This window comes from Pygocentrus nattereri, chromosome 2 (genome assembly GCF_015220715.1).
Source record: "Pygocentrus nattereri isolate fPygNat1 chromosome 2, fPygNat1.pri, whole genome shotgun sequence".
NCBI lineage: Eukaryota > Metazoa > Chordata > Actinopteri > Characiformes > Serrasalmidae > Pygocentrus > Pygocentrus nattereri.
Window position 1 is genome coordinate 17,766,601 of NC_051212.1, and position 15,123 is coordinate 17,781,723.

The 15,123-nt window shown below is 39.0% G+C and overlaps 1 protein-coding gene across 1 annotated transcript in view; it reads left to right on the forward strand.

Moving 5' to 3' along the window:
• The first annotated feature begins 4,281 nt into the window (after nucleotides 1-4,281).
• The window catches only part of si:ch211-168d1.3 (ras and Rab interactor 3), a 35,106-nt gene continuing 24,264 nt past the window's right edge, over nucleotides 4,282-15,123 (forward strand). The window contains exon 1 of the mRNA XM_017719051.2: nucleotides 4,282-4,551. The gene's annotated coding sequence lies outside the window, so the exon portion shown is untranslated. The remainder of the gene's footprint in view (nucleotides 4,552-15,123) is intronic.

The following is a 15,123-nucleotide window of genomic DNA, read 5'->3' on the forward strand; positions in this document are numbered from 1 at the left end:
AACTTTTCTGTGAGAGAGAAAATGCTAACTTCTGATTATTTATAGCCTATTTATGTACAATAGGTAAATCTTAGAAAATATGTTTTCTTCATGGACTGATTTGCCTCACGGTGCCTTACATTGCTCAGACTTTAGTCAAAAGTACTGCATCTCAGTTAGGTAAACAACTTAGTTAAAAGCAGTGAAAAAACAGTGAATATGATTGCCTCCTTACAAGCTGAAACTGCTCAGTTTCTCAGTTTTCACTGGACATTTAAATCAGTTTCCCCCCTTTCTCAGTTTTCTTATACTCTTATGCTTTCATTTTGCTTATGCTCTTCAGCACTATCACAGTCTCCTACTGCAGATGTAGAACCACAGCTCAAGACGGGAAGAGCAATGAGGACTCCCTAAACTCTGAGCTACCATCTTCTGACCAGATATCTAAATATACCTGCACTGCTTCTATCATAATGCCACAAACTGCTATTGCAGCAACAAAGCAGCTAAAAACAGCAATAAGAATCAAGAACACGAAAAAGGGCCATAGCATTAAAGATGATGCTAGAGTATTACTTCTTCACACTTTTTCTTCTAGCTAAGTGCTCTTAGTAAACTAGGCCTCATATGCATCTTAGCAGGTGCATGAGGTACATAACTGATTTAAAGGCTGAATCAGCAGGGTTTACTTTTGGTAATGCAGCAACTAAGGCTTTCAAACAACAACAGCATTTCTGTAATGCTAGTGCAGCATTGCGTGTATGCGTTCTCAGTGCCTCCGGTTAGCAATAGTCTCTGTTACTCCTGGAGTTGAAGGTTTAAGCTTAAAGTAGAATTTTTCACAATTCAATCACTGAGATGTAAATAAAATTATCTAGTATGGTTTTGTTCATTGATAGTCAGAATGGTTCACAGTGGTGATCTGAACCAAATGTCCAATGCTTTAAATGCTTCTGAAAGCTTCCTCACAGATGGGTCATTATCAGTATACTGTGCCTTTTGGGCCATCATAACTTTCAAAAAAATGACATGATTTTTAATTCCTATGAATATTCATCAAAGTAACGTGACTATAAACCACGCAGAACACATCTGTGTCAAACTTTATTTGTAATGGCAAGTTAACATGTGTCCACCCTGTCATGGACAAGCACACCATATAAAAATTGTGTTTCTAAAGTATTATAGTTGCAGATATAGCAATAGGCAGCAATAGGCAATCTCTTTCCTCACCATATCCTCATCAGACATCTTTTTATTCCCCAAACAACAGTAACACTGAATATTTTCGGACAAAAATTGGAATAAAAACTACTTGACCCATTGTGATGTATAATAAGTCAATTATAATCGTTTGTTTTTTACTGTGAAGAATTACTGATTTGCTTTAATAAAATATGAAGATAATAGAGTGGACAGGTCCTTTCATATTTACAAAAAAATGCAGTGGTTTTATTAACAGTGTCCATAATATATAGCTAAGCTTATATTTGACAGTGGAGATTGAATGAGCATCTCAGAGAGGCTGAGTATTTCAGAAGTAAAGATGAGGAGGAGTCCACCACTCTGTGAAGAAATTTAGCTTTACATCATCTACAGTACATAACATCATTAAAAGATTCAGAGAATCTGGAGAAATCTCTCTATACAAGGGACAAGGCCAAAAAACAGTATTTGCTGGCCATGACCTTCAATGCAGGTGGCACTGACATGATTCTGTAGTTGAAATCACTGCATGGGCTCAGAAATACTTCTGAAAACCACGGTGAAAACAGTTTTGCATCCACAAATGCAATTTAAAACTCTAAAATGCAAAGAAGAAGTCAGTCATGGGCGGGGGCAGTCGTGGGCGGGGCAGTCATGGGCTGGAGGTTAGGGAACTAGCCTCGTGACCGGAAGGTCCCCGGTTCGATCCACAGAGCCAACAATACATGACTGAGGTGTCCTTGAGCAAGACACCTAACCCCCAACCGCTCCCCGGGCGCTGTGGATTGGGCTGCCCACCGCTCCGGGCTCCGTGCTCACTAGAGTGTATGTGGTGTTTCACTTCACGGATGGGTTAAATGTGGAGGTGAAATTTCCCCGTTGTGGGACTAATAAGGGTCACTTAATCTTAAGAAATCATATATAAACAGTATCCAGAAACACTGCCACCTTCTCTGGGCCTGAGCTCATATAAAATGGACTGAGTGGAAGTGAAAAAGTGTCCTGTGGTCTAACGAAACAACTTTTGAAATTCTTTTTGGAAATCATGGACACTGTGTTCTCTGGGCTAAAGACCACTCAGCTTGTTATCAGCATACGGTTCAAAAACTAGTATTCAAGACGATACAGTGGTGCATTAGTGCGCATGACATGGGTGACGTACACATCTGTGAAGGTACCATTAATGCTGAATGATACATATATGTTTTGGCAACATACACTGCCATTCAGATGACGTCTTTTTCAGGGAAGGCCTTGATTATTTCAGCAAAAAACACATTTTGCATGTATTACAGCAGCATTGCTCCGTGTTAGAAGAGTCCTGGTGGTAAACCGACCTGCCTACAGTCCAGACCTGACACCCACTGACAACATTTGGTGTGTTATGAAATGAAAAATACAACAAATGACCCCCCCCCCCGAACTGCTGAGCAACTGAAATCCTGCATTAAACACAGTCTCACAATACCAAATGCATTAATCCTGATTCCCTAACATGCTGTACCACACAAGATGACCTCACACAAAGAGTTTAAATTTTTTTAATACAACACTGAAATATCGAAAAACATTTGAAATGGAAGATGGAAATAAGAGGCAGTAGGTTCATCAAAACCCAGGTAATTGGAATATTTTTTCCAGTTAAAACAAAAAAGCTCTTTCATTAGTTCCTGTAAAATACAATTGATGTATAACTAAAGACAGGCAGGAGAGGAAGAGAAAAAAACCTGAATGAGAATGACGTGAATGAAGGAGAAGATCAGATAGAGGTTAGTGATCAAGAAAAAAGTGAAGAGCTGTTTAATCTTTCAATTAAAATTACTACTATATTTAACTGAACAGAGAACATCTCTGTCACTATATATGATACATATACATGCCTACAGAGCAAAATCACACCGACTGTACCACCTGAGGCTGAACTAATCTATAATCTGTGCGTTTGAATAATATATTTAGGACCTGCAGCTTATTTAAGAGAAAGGAATCGATTTAATATCTTTGCTTGATCTGTGGCCTGTTGCAAGTTGATGGATATTTTGTTTAAAGTCATACTAACTCTTTGTTTAATACAAACTATGAAGATACAGATCTACTATGGACCAACTTGACCCAACAGCCATGTTTTGATATCTTTTTTGCTGTTACTACACTAAAAGTTCATAAGACATGGACATTTTGGGCCATTAGAACATTCTCATGGGGGATCCAAGCCCCCAGAGCCCCAGAGTACTCACTTAACCCTGCATACATAAGTCTCTAGTGATGCCTCTGGAAACCAGTGTCAATGATCATAACTAGGTATCTGGGACACTCATATGTATCCGTCTATGTTTCAAACTGTAGCCCTGTTGGACTATTGTATAAGATCACTATTTTAAAATCTATTTTCTGAGCCGGTCTGTGTGGTGTAAAACTTTTTTTACATTTTAACACTGAATTTTTATCTCTGAATCAAAAATCATACTGAATCTGAAAACCCCCATATTACCTAACACACTCCCCCATAATTAACATATAATGGGCTATGACCTAGTAGTTTTCCACTCCAGTCCTGGTGGACCTAATGGCCAGCACAGTTTGATCAACAGTAGCAATATCTGCCTGAGCTGGATCAGGTGTGTTGGGGCAGAAAAGGACAGTGGGTCCAGAGGACTGGAGCCAAGCTAAAACAAAACCACTGACCTGGTATAGGGGTCCACAACAGTGAAGAGAAGGCTGGAAGAGACAGGCAGCTCGCTGCTCTCCTTAGGCTCTCCTTTGGTGCCACCCAGTGGACAGGACGAGTGGTGCAGCGCATGGTGAGAGGTGTGACGCGCGGATGGAGGACTGGCTCAGCGCGCGCTTAAATAGCACACTTCTCTTTCACTACGTGGGTGTTTTTCTCCTCAGATATATGACGTCTGTAGCTAAACTTGACATTTATTTCTGTGCACTTCCAAAATGTTGCTCAAGAAAGTCTAACACCAGCATCTAGACGGAAAAAAATCACATGACGCAAATGTTTTAACACGTTCGAGACTCATTAAGTCATCAAGGTTGTTGTTTTCGTTTTCAGTGTTAAATCTCATTTTCGTTTTTTTTTTTGCTGTTGTATTCTGTCACTGCGCACTGCGCATGCGCGCACAGAAGCATGGGAAAAGTTGGGTGTGCGTTTTAAACTGAGCTTGAGGAGCGGGGAGGGAGAAATGTTCTCCTGAAGCAGAGAAGCAGATAAACCCGGAGGGGCTCAGGGTCTTCATGAAACCACTCCCCAAGACAGAAAACAGAGAAACCATGAGCCACGATGCGTGGAGGATCCCTGTGGCTGAATCCGATGAAGCTGATGCTGAACCTCACATGCAGAACTAACAACTAGAAGAAAAGGTAAAGTTGCTGGTGTCCCTGCTCTCTCACAAGCTCTCACTGACGGAGATGTAAATTTTAACACCTCTGATCCGTCCTGCGACCGTCAGGGGCAGTTACTATCGGGCTTATTTGGTTATAGGTTCGTGTACTTCAGCACATCATGTGAAGGATATTGTTCTGTTGACTAGTATCATCACCTCTGAAGTCTCTTAACCTCATATATTTATTAAATGCTGATTTCTGAGCTGATTGGAGTTGTGTGTGGTCCATATTTTGTGGCCACTGTAGCCCTTAAAGAGTTAATCCCTTAAACTCTAGGCTATTTATTCAGTTGATAACAATGAGGCGTATTATTCAGTAGCTACTCATGCAGTAATTACTATGTAGCTAATGTGTTATTATGAGAGTGATTTCAGGGGTTAAAGCTGCTGCTTCGCTGTTCTCTTTCTGCAGGGGGCTTTGGGTGGGCTGTGTATTGGCTTGCTTTTCATAGACTGACACTACTTGCTGTGGATGAGCGCAAGGTCTAGCTGAGCGCAGCTCCAAAGTTGCCATGAAGGGCAAGTTGATCTTCTGCTTCATTATCAGTGGCCACGCTATAATTGCAGCCATGTGCTTATTATACAGCGATGTTTTTCATGAGCTCTGCTGTAGTTCTTTTGTGAGTAGGGCTGAGATAAACATCGTCTATACCATAATACTGACATAGTGTGATACTGTTTTCTACCATATTTCCAGGAATGTATCTTATAAACACTGAGCATCAGATCCACTGTAATGGTAGATATTTTCATAGGCGTAATTTGAATGGAAGAAAACATTTCAATCAAAACATGCTTTGTCAGGTTTGTGAGATATTCTTTTAGGGTAGAATGTCAGTACTTCATTACATTTGTACTGATTTTTGATTCAAACTTCTGATCGCATGATACTGTGATATATTCAGAAATTACGGTGACGTTGACTTTGAATCGTCCAGAACTGCCACATCCTGACATTCAATACCAAATTTCAGTACTTAAGTAGTCGGCCTTATTAGCGCCAATTGAGCAAATAAGCAAGCTTGATCCAAAATGTATAAAATTCCTTTAAAATCCTCTAAAATTTGTTCTTCAGTTTTCAATTATTAAAAATTAAAACAAACAGGCTGAGCTTAATTAACATCTGTGGTCCAGGTTAAGTTCACTCACTAGCACTGCAATGGCACTTCATGTCCACTTATTTAGTGCTGCTTTACTGAATCAGTGCCTCCACTATATCATCCACACATGACACTTTATACATTACCAGCGTTTAGATGTACACCTCCTACCTCGTACTCATACTGCTGCGCTCCATACTGCTGTTATTTGTCCACCCCTTTATTTGCACCTTCTATTTATTGTTTATGTTACTTTTAGGAGTTGACTGGACCGTGAGTACAATGTTTCGTATCTTATATCTTATCTTATCTTATCTTATCTAGCAGTAAAGTTAGTTAACGTTAGCTTGGCTAGCTAATGGTAGCTGTCTTTCTAATATGTTAGCTTACCCACAGCAACTTGTACAGATTCAGTTCATGGACATTTTCATATGTCATGTATGTCACTATGTAGCGGAGATGTTTAATGTAGAATCTTTCACTTTGTAAGCATCTTTTTCTTTGCCCCTGCTACAAAAATGCAAATTTCAGCTAGCTATAGGCTGAGTTTAATACTGTGCAGCGCAAGCTTTATGTGTTTGGAGCTTGTAAGACATACATGTAATGTTTTAGCTTTGTGTGTTGCAGTTTTTCAGTGAGTCCTTTGGTAAATAAATCGATATAAATGTTATGTGTGAGTCTCATTAGAGGAGCCTGTAAACTGTTAGCTTTTGAAAGAATAGCTGTGTGTATTTTGAAAAACTAAAAGAATCAATTGACTCTTTTGTTCGGATTTGTAATTCTTTAAAACATATTAAATGAAATTGAGGAGCCATTTTAAAATATGCACTCATAAGCAATAGTTTTGGCACCCCTGGTCACATGTTACATGCTAATTTTATAAGTAAAAATAATATTCTACAGAGCACATACTTCTGCTCACCTTAACACACAATCACTGTTCGCTCAAAATAATATGTTCTCTGTAGAGGACATGCTAACTAATTTAATTTGTTAACTAATTTTAATTTAGGAAATCAGAAAAGTATAATTGGAGTTCAGACTGGATATAACTGTATAATATTCAGAAAGCAGGACAGACTAGACTACAGTACTGTTGTCTATATGTAGCCTTGTAAAAAGAAAGTACCATATGTTGTTACTGTAAACAAACATTGTAGTATGTAGGATAAGAATGAATGCTAAAAAACAAATTAATAAAGTTACTAAACTCTATCCAGCCCCGTTTGTGAGAATTTGTGTGAGTACCGGTTGTCTCGGTGGTGGAGTTTAAGGAAAATAGTGCCAAGCATCTCTGCTCTGCCTGTGGGGGTGGAAGTGTGAAGACTGTGAGGGCCTCATGGGAGAGAACACACACTTTTTCTCTCCTTGTCTCTCTCTTTCTTTCTGAGTCCCCTTCTTTCTGCCATTGTTTTTCCAGTATCTGTTTCTTTTTGTCACATTTAAACAGCACACACACACACACACACACACACACACACACACACACACACACACACACACACGTTCTAGTTCAGACTGTTCACGCATGGACCTCCATCGTTCACTGTCCTGTGACTCACAGAGAGCACACGCACTCTCACACCTGTTCAGTGTGTTGTGTCAGTGACGATGTCGTTTGCATGTTGATGTCATTGTCACGTTACTGACCACCGTGTTGCCTTGGTGATCTTGAGAGGACATTGCTGAAGTCATTTCTTGCCATTTGTGCTTGGAGAAACATCCTCCATGTGGTACTGACTGATTTTAGAATGTTTGTTCCAAATCAGCTCCAAATCTTGCTTGTCAGAGCACTTTATCCTTTCAGAATGATACTGTTATCATTCAGCTTCCTGTTGCTTATCATATATTACATATATATTCACATGACGCATGACTTGTGCAAAGAACTGCAGTTTAAATCTTGTAACGAAAGCAAACAGTCAGTGATTGGTGAGAAACACATCACAAGCCAGTCACGTATAGCTACAAACATCATCACTGTCCAAAGAAAAAGAAGTATCTCCAAAATGATTTCCTCCAAAATGGTTAATGTAAAAAGGTTTTATTCCAAGTGTTTCTGGAGTATTTCTGCTGGTCCATTCATGAAGGAATTTTCATATAATTTAAAGGACGGCTGACCTGTTCAAAATGGAGGTACACGTTTTTCATTGCACAGTGATATGTTTATGAAGTAGTCCGTTTCTTTGTAATAAAGATTTGCTCTGTGCCTTCTAATATTTATTTTCTGCATGCACAGACTATGAACACAGTTGTCAGAAACCTTTTCATAAATTGTTAGAGTGTCTGTGAGTTGAAAATACAAGAAATTTGGTGTTTCATTATGTAGCTTAATACTGAGAGAAAATACAGTTCAAAAGGCCTCCTTTCTAATCCAATACAAAGATTTTCTTAACATATTATATTACAATATAACAATTTGAGTGAAAAGTAAAGTCTTTGAAATTTTAACATGAATTTCAGCATTTCTTAGTATTTAGTATGTTCCCCTTTTGCCTGAATGACAGTGTATGTTCAAGCTACCATAGACCCCACAAGTTTCTATGAAAGCTACTCACAAGTAGATCAAACCAATGTTGTTTGGCAAAGTGACGAGCCTCAACCCACCCTTGCTCATAAAGGACTCTGCTATACTTGGAGGCCCCTTTATTACCCAGGCATATCTGCATTAACCCCTGTTTAAGCACTTTAATAGCCAGAGCCCACCAATGGGCTCAAAGTCTTATTTCACAGTTCTATAACCTAAGAATAGCTTAACCTGTTTGAAGTCCCTGGAGTTACTGAATAATAAGCCTTGCGGAGGACTGAGTCTGACGCATGCACACTGCAGACTTCAGTACACAGCCTCATTAAACACACCTGATTCAGCTCATTAGCTAATTAACAAGCTAATAAACAATTGATTTCAGAGCAGTAGATGAGGGTAAATGCTAATCTCCGTAACACTTTGACCTGGAAGGTCACCTGTTTGACATGTCTGCCTTACTATGTAATAAGTAATTAAGGGATTAGGATGTTTTTTCGACATTTTAACATTTCACATTGTTCCCACTCTTAATTTGCTCTGTCCCAACTTTTTTGGAACATGTTGCAGGCATCAGTTTATACCTCAAATGTACATTTAATGCAGTTACCATTTTACCTACAAGGACTACACTAAACTATGGCAGGTGCATTTCTGTGAGTGACAGTGCTGGTTCTGAATGCACTGCCACCTCTCATACTCATCAGTCACCTGCTCTCTCCACTAACTCAGTGCAGTGTTCAACAGTTCCAGCTAAAATGAGTTTATATTTTTCAAGAGTCATACAGCAACTGGCTGTCCAACATATTACACACATACAGGCCAGGCAGATTTAGCATCTCTATAGATTGCTCTTCTTTGACTGCTCTTGAACAGGATGAGAGGTGCTTCACTTACCTATCACAGACTCTCCAAAATCACTCAGTTAGTGCAGATAAGTATGTGGGGGGTGGGGGGGTTGAGAGAATTGGAGGATGGACAGATTTTAAAGGTGTGTGCATGTGTGTGTGAAAGAGAGAATTAGAGTGTGTTTGGTATAATACAGTAATACAAGCTGTTGTGCTGTTGTCATGATGAGTTTTGATCTCATAGGCACCCACTGGCAGATGTTTGTTGAGAAAGTAAGCAAGGAGTCACCACAATCTAATCATGTTTCCATATTCATAAACTGAATAACACATTCCTCTACTCATCATTTAGCACAAATCATGAAACTTGGAATGCAGGGCTGCAACTACTGAAGATTTTCATTTTTGAATATTCTGTGAAATTATCTTGAATATTTGAATATTACATTAATAAACATTTTTACTTATTGTTAGTCATTATTATTATTATTATTATTAATTGATGAGTCTGTATACTAAGATAATGAAAAATCATCTCATAGTAAAGAGGCATAAAATGTTGGGTAACACTTTATTTGGAGTGGTCCTCTGTGTATGATTAATAAATTCTTGACACAGTATCAGTAACACATCAACAACATATTAGTAAAGTAGCAGTAGTGAAGCATCTGAATACACTGAAGTCAGTATCTTGAAGATGTACTGTTCATACATTACTTACATTAAGTAAATATTTTGTTAATATGTTACTTCCAACATGCAAAACCTTAACTTACCCAAACCAAACCCTAACCCTGACCCTCAACACAAAATCTATTCCTAACACTCATATGATTTTGATATTTTACTGAGTCTGTTGAGTGTTTCATCCAAAAGAGAAAAATAAAGTGTCGCCAAATGTTGTTCTGAGGGAACTGGCATCTGTGACCAGATTACTGAGGCTGTATGTACTTTTCAGAGGAAACAGCATCTTCTCACCACATTGTCTTAAAAACCGAAAACACTCTTTGGTCCGCTCATCAATGAGCGAAGAGGTGACCATGTTATAAATTCTATATGACCACGTCTTTTAATCTGCTCAAAACACTTTATATTAGTCTTAAGGTCTGGTGCTGTTAAAGGTGTTTCTCTCTGCTCCAAATGGACAGCTTGCTCAAACATAAAGCAATCCAAAGCAGTGGGAAAATTTAGACTGAACCAGGTGATTAACCCCAACAACTCAACGAACAAGAACAACTCAATCTCAGGTGACTGCCATGTCTTTGATCAGACTACTGTTATACATATTTGGATATTTGGATGAAAGTTTTTTTAAATGATTTTAAAAACTTACATTTTTTTAGTGGAAGTAGCACCAAGTAGCACCACAGCCAAAGCAAAGTTCACCAAACTTGAAAACCTTTGCATGTGAAAACCTTTGCTGGGCTGATTGTGATGCTGTTCGACAGGCTGACTTGCCTGCTGGTCTACCAGCAGTACAAGTTTTTTAGGTTGCGCCAGGATGCAAACTGAGTTTTTGCCAAGTGGGCTGAGTTTGTGTTTGCAAGCGAGAGCACTCTTGTACCCACCACAATGTCTCCTCTCCGCAGACCCTCATTTAGTCAGTGTCTCAGTCAAACTTATCGTTACTCACTGTGGAGATAGGACATGCTAGCCCACTGGGAGTTTTATAACATCCCTCTGCAGTGAGATTTCAACATTGCACAGTAGAACCCAGAGTTCTTGAAGTCTCCAACTCTGACAGTTTAGCTTGGCAGTCTGGAGAGAGAGAGAGAGGGAGAGAGATAGAGCTGCACACTCACCCCAAACCTGTCAAAAACTGCCTGAGCTTTTTTCTGTGGAGAGTTATGATGAGCGTGATTTTTATTGGCTGCAGACTGTGTTATTGGAGATTTTTTCACATTGGCTTCAGAAGATTTTCGTCACCTCAGAGAGTAAATAATGGCTCAGTAAGAAATGTCAGTGTAATTCTGTGGGTGGTATGCATTTGTTAGCCACAATGCCGTGACACTGGCCTGTAGGCAGGTGTTTAGCAGTGAGGTTGTGCATGTGTTGGTTCCCCCACTGCCAGCCAAGGCAATGCCCTACTGCCTTCTTTCCTAATGTACAATTTCATACTGAAGAGATGTGTGTCTCTCTGCCCCCACATTCTGTCACAGCTACTGCTGCTCTTTTTCACTCAGGATGCTCCTTCTAGCTCTTAACTACGCTTCTCCTTTCTTTCTTTCTATATTTGACTATTTCTGTTTCTCTTTCTCTCTGTTTCTCTGCTTCTATCCTCCTCTCTCTCTTTTTCTATTTCTTCTTCTCTTTCTATATTTCACTATTTCTGTTTCTCTCCTTCTCTGTCCTCCTCTCTATTTCTTTCCCTATTTCTCTCTCTCTCTCTCTGTCATTTTCTTCTTCACTGTCTGTATCTATCTGCCTCTATTTGTCTCTTATTTTATCTCTTTTTGCCTCTCGTTTTCTCTTTGTTATCCCTCTCTTTCTGTTTTTCTCTGTCTCTCTGTCTCTCTCTCGCTCCTGTCTCAGGAGATCTCCATCAGCAGGCCTTTCCTGTGACTCGTCTTTTATCTAATCTTCACTTTAGCCTGCAGAAGTCACACTCGCCCACTTTTTCCTTCTCAAACTCCTCCTCATTTCGCTCTCCCCCTCTCCCTCTCACTCTCTCCTGATGCTTGTTAGCAGAACTGTTTCAGTCTCTTCATCGTGCCACTGTTACTGTTGACTGATTATTTCTTTTCATCTTTAACTTTAGCCCTTCACAGTTCACAGTATATAATGTTTATGCTTTGTTTGCGAAAATGTTTTTATCTGTGTGTGTGTGTACATTTCTCTCTGCTGTTCTCTCTCTCTCCTTTCTTTTCTTCTCTTTGTGTCTCTCATTTCATCTCTCTTTTTCTCGTTCACGGTTTTAACTCCTGCTGCTGCATTGCATAACTGAGTGTGTAGGCTGTTCACTGTTCAGGTTTTTATGTAAGGAGATTCTACACTGCAAATGGACAGCACTGTTTCATTTCTGCTTTTTCTTTCTCTATTTCTCCCTCTTGCTAATATTACAGAGGTGTAGGTCACGCTAAAAGCACGGCCCCCTCCCTGCCTAATGCTTTCAGTCGATTATGTGTTTTAGGGACCATTTTAGTACTGTGGTAGCATACCGTCATTGTTCGCCATTTCTTTGAAATGGGAAAGTCAGGTCAGCTATCTGATGTAGCCATGTTATATCTCATATTGCTCAGATTTCTAAGCTCACAAATATGCAGTTTACATAAAAAATGCAAGAGGTTGAATGCTTGAGTAGGGTGATACATTTGCCAACCATTCCAAGTGAGTATCTGGCAGGCTGTATGCACAGTGCATTGCACAGGGTCGCAAAACATTTGGCAACATTATAAACAGGGATCTGACTAATATACAAGACACTGTCTTAAATGTCAAGTAAAGAGCACAGCAGCTATGCTATATTTTACATCCAGTTTCTTACAGCACTGGTATACAGGCATATACAAACGTTTTATCACCCTCATTCAAATGACATGTTTTGTTGATTTTCTGACTGAAAATAAAAACACATGTTCTCCAGGGGCCATGTCGTGGAAATTTTGGTGGGCAATTTCTATTTATTTGATGGGTTTTACATACTGAGAAAAACACAACTTTTGCACAGGCCATATTTTATGTTTTATTTCCCAATATGTTAATTTCAGTAAACTGTAATTACGCATTAACATCATAAAATGGAGTTGAAAAAACAAACAATGGGTCAGACACACAAAAGTAGATCATAACACAGACAAGAGCACTCAGTAGCTCTAAGACAGAAGCAATACCTCACAACTAACCTAGCCTAAAGTCTGGACTTACAGACCAACTTAATCTAGTCACATGTTAGATAAAATGTGAAGAATATAAGTAGTCAGGGGAAGCTGATCTCTGATAGGTGGAACCAGATGACCATGGCATCATGTGTTCACCCAGAGGGTTCTGGGAATTGGAGTCCTGACAGTCAATGCCTGGAGGGATGCATGACAAGAAGTGTGTTCTCTGCAGAGGATGCGTTAACTTATTTTCTTATTTTCACTTGTCATTTGATCAGGGATGCCTAAACTTTTTCATTCAGTTCATGTGCCTCATCATTATAAGCATTTTTGTTTTCTGTAATCTTTCAACAAAATGCAGTGACTTTTGCCCACCTTGATTCAATCACGGTGCACCAGCAGGCTGAGAAAAATCACACTAATCAATAGGGAAAGAATTAGAATCAGCCAAAATGCTCCAATCATGCCTTCAGCAATTGGCCATTTTAATATTTTATTGGCTGATCTGTTTTGCAGTTTTGAATTCAACACAATAAGATGATATAATATTATTGCACTCATGCTGTATTTGAATATTTTTTGTCAGATATTTCCCAGTGGACATCACAAAATTTTCTACAACTAATTCTGATTTCTACAACTAAATCGTCTGATTGTTAGTGCTGCTTTATGAGAATCTAGGCTAGTTTGCTTCATTAACCAAACCCAAAGTAGGAAACCTGGTTGTAATTGTTTGAGCTCTGGGTTATCCTGCTTATAGAGACATGATTCATTAATTATCAAATAATATTATTTTTATTATGACTTTGGCAGATAGAAAGTCCTGGGAATGTGTTGTATGTTGTATGTGATCTACCCCAGAAAGTGTGAGCTTCATTAAAAAAATGAAAAAATGCTAATAAAAGTTACTAAAACAATGAGCCGTTGGCCAAATTGACTGTAAAGAAATCAAAATCGAATCTGGCCATAAAGGTTAATAAGTGTGTTCTTATTGGACAGTATTTTTTGTTTATCCTTTCCTTTCTACCACCACAACTTATCATCAAGTGAAATACTCGGCTAGCCCTGAAATCTTCTCTGATGTTGTGTTTTACACGACTGGAACATGACAGACTCAGCCAGATGCTCATGGTAAAATCTACAAGATTTTAATAATAAAAAGTAAAAGTAAAATAGTAAAAAAAAAAAGTAAAAAAATTAAAAATTGGCAAAAATTGTAGTCGTAGTACAGGCGTAGGTCAAATTCCAAATAAAAAGGCAAAACAGGGCAAAGATAACCAGTAGGTCAAAGAGAAAATAAGAAATCCAATATACCAAAAAGGGCAAACGAAAACATAAAGGAAACGCTCAGTAGTTCTACAGGGGAAACAATACCTCACAACTTGGCTAAGCTAAAGCTCAGGCTTAAAAACTAAACTAAATATGTCATGTGACATAGAAAACAGGTGAAGAGAATCAGGGGACTTATAGCAATGATTGGTTGAACAAGGAAGTTCATCAGTCACATGCGCTCCCAAGGAGTTCTGGGAAATGGAGTCCTTGTGTGAATTGCGGCCAAAGGGATGCATGTCAGTAGTACAGACAGAAAATATATTTCACGTTGACTTTAAAGGAATAGCTTTGTTGTTTGTTTAGTCTTGACCTAAAGGGTTTGTGGCAAGTTTGTGATGATTTGGGCATGTGCTTTTATGCTAATTGTTGAGGTATAATTTCATAAACAGCTGTTAGCTTTAGAGATTTCTTGGCTGACTGGCCGTTTGCAGTACAGACATAAATTGTGTACACGTGATTTATCAGTTAACCATTCCTAAAGGAATAATCTAAATCAGAAAAATCTAACTTGGACAAAAAATGGACAAAAATATGTTTCATAGCTAAAAGCTATAGTAGTAGCAATCAGTATCCTGTTCATATTTATGAGTAACAGTCAACAGTTGGTTATGCATTTGGGCTCAGTGAAAATTGATAGATCAGATTGTTCACTGAACTGTTCCATCAAGTCTCAGTGTGGAGGCTTGTTTTTCAGCACTCGGGCTTCTACGGAAGTGTTTGACCTGTATCCTGCTCTCTGAAATTCAAACTGACCTACCGACGTTGGCGAGCAAGAGAGAGGGCAGTGTTAAAACGGTTCAGTTCGGAAGTGAGTGTGCAGGCTCTAAAATAAACTTCGTCTTCCTCCACGGCTTCTGTCGTTACCTTTCTGATATCACTGCCCCCTCCCCTCCTTCATTGTTGTGCCTGCTGTTGTCTTATGTAAGC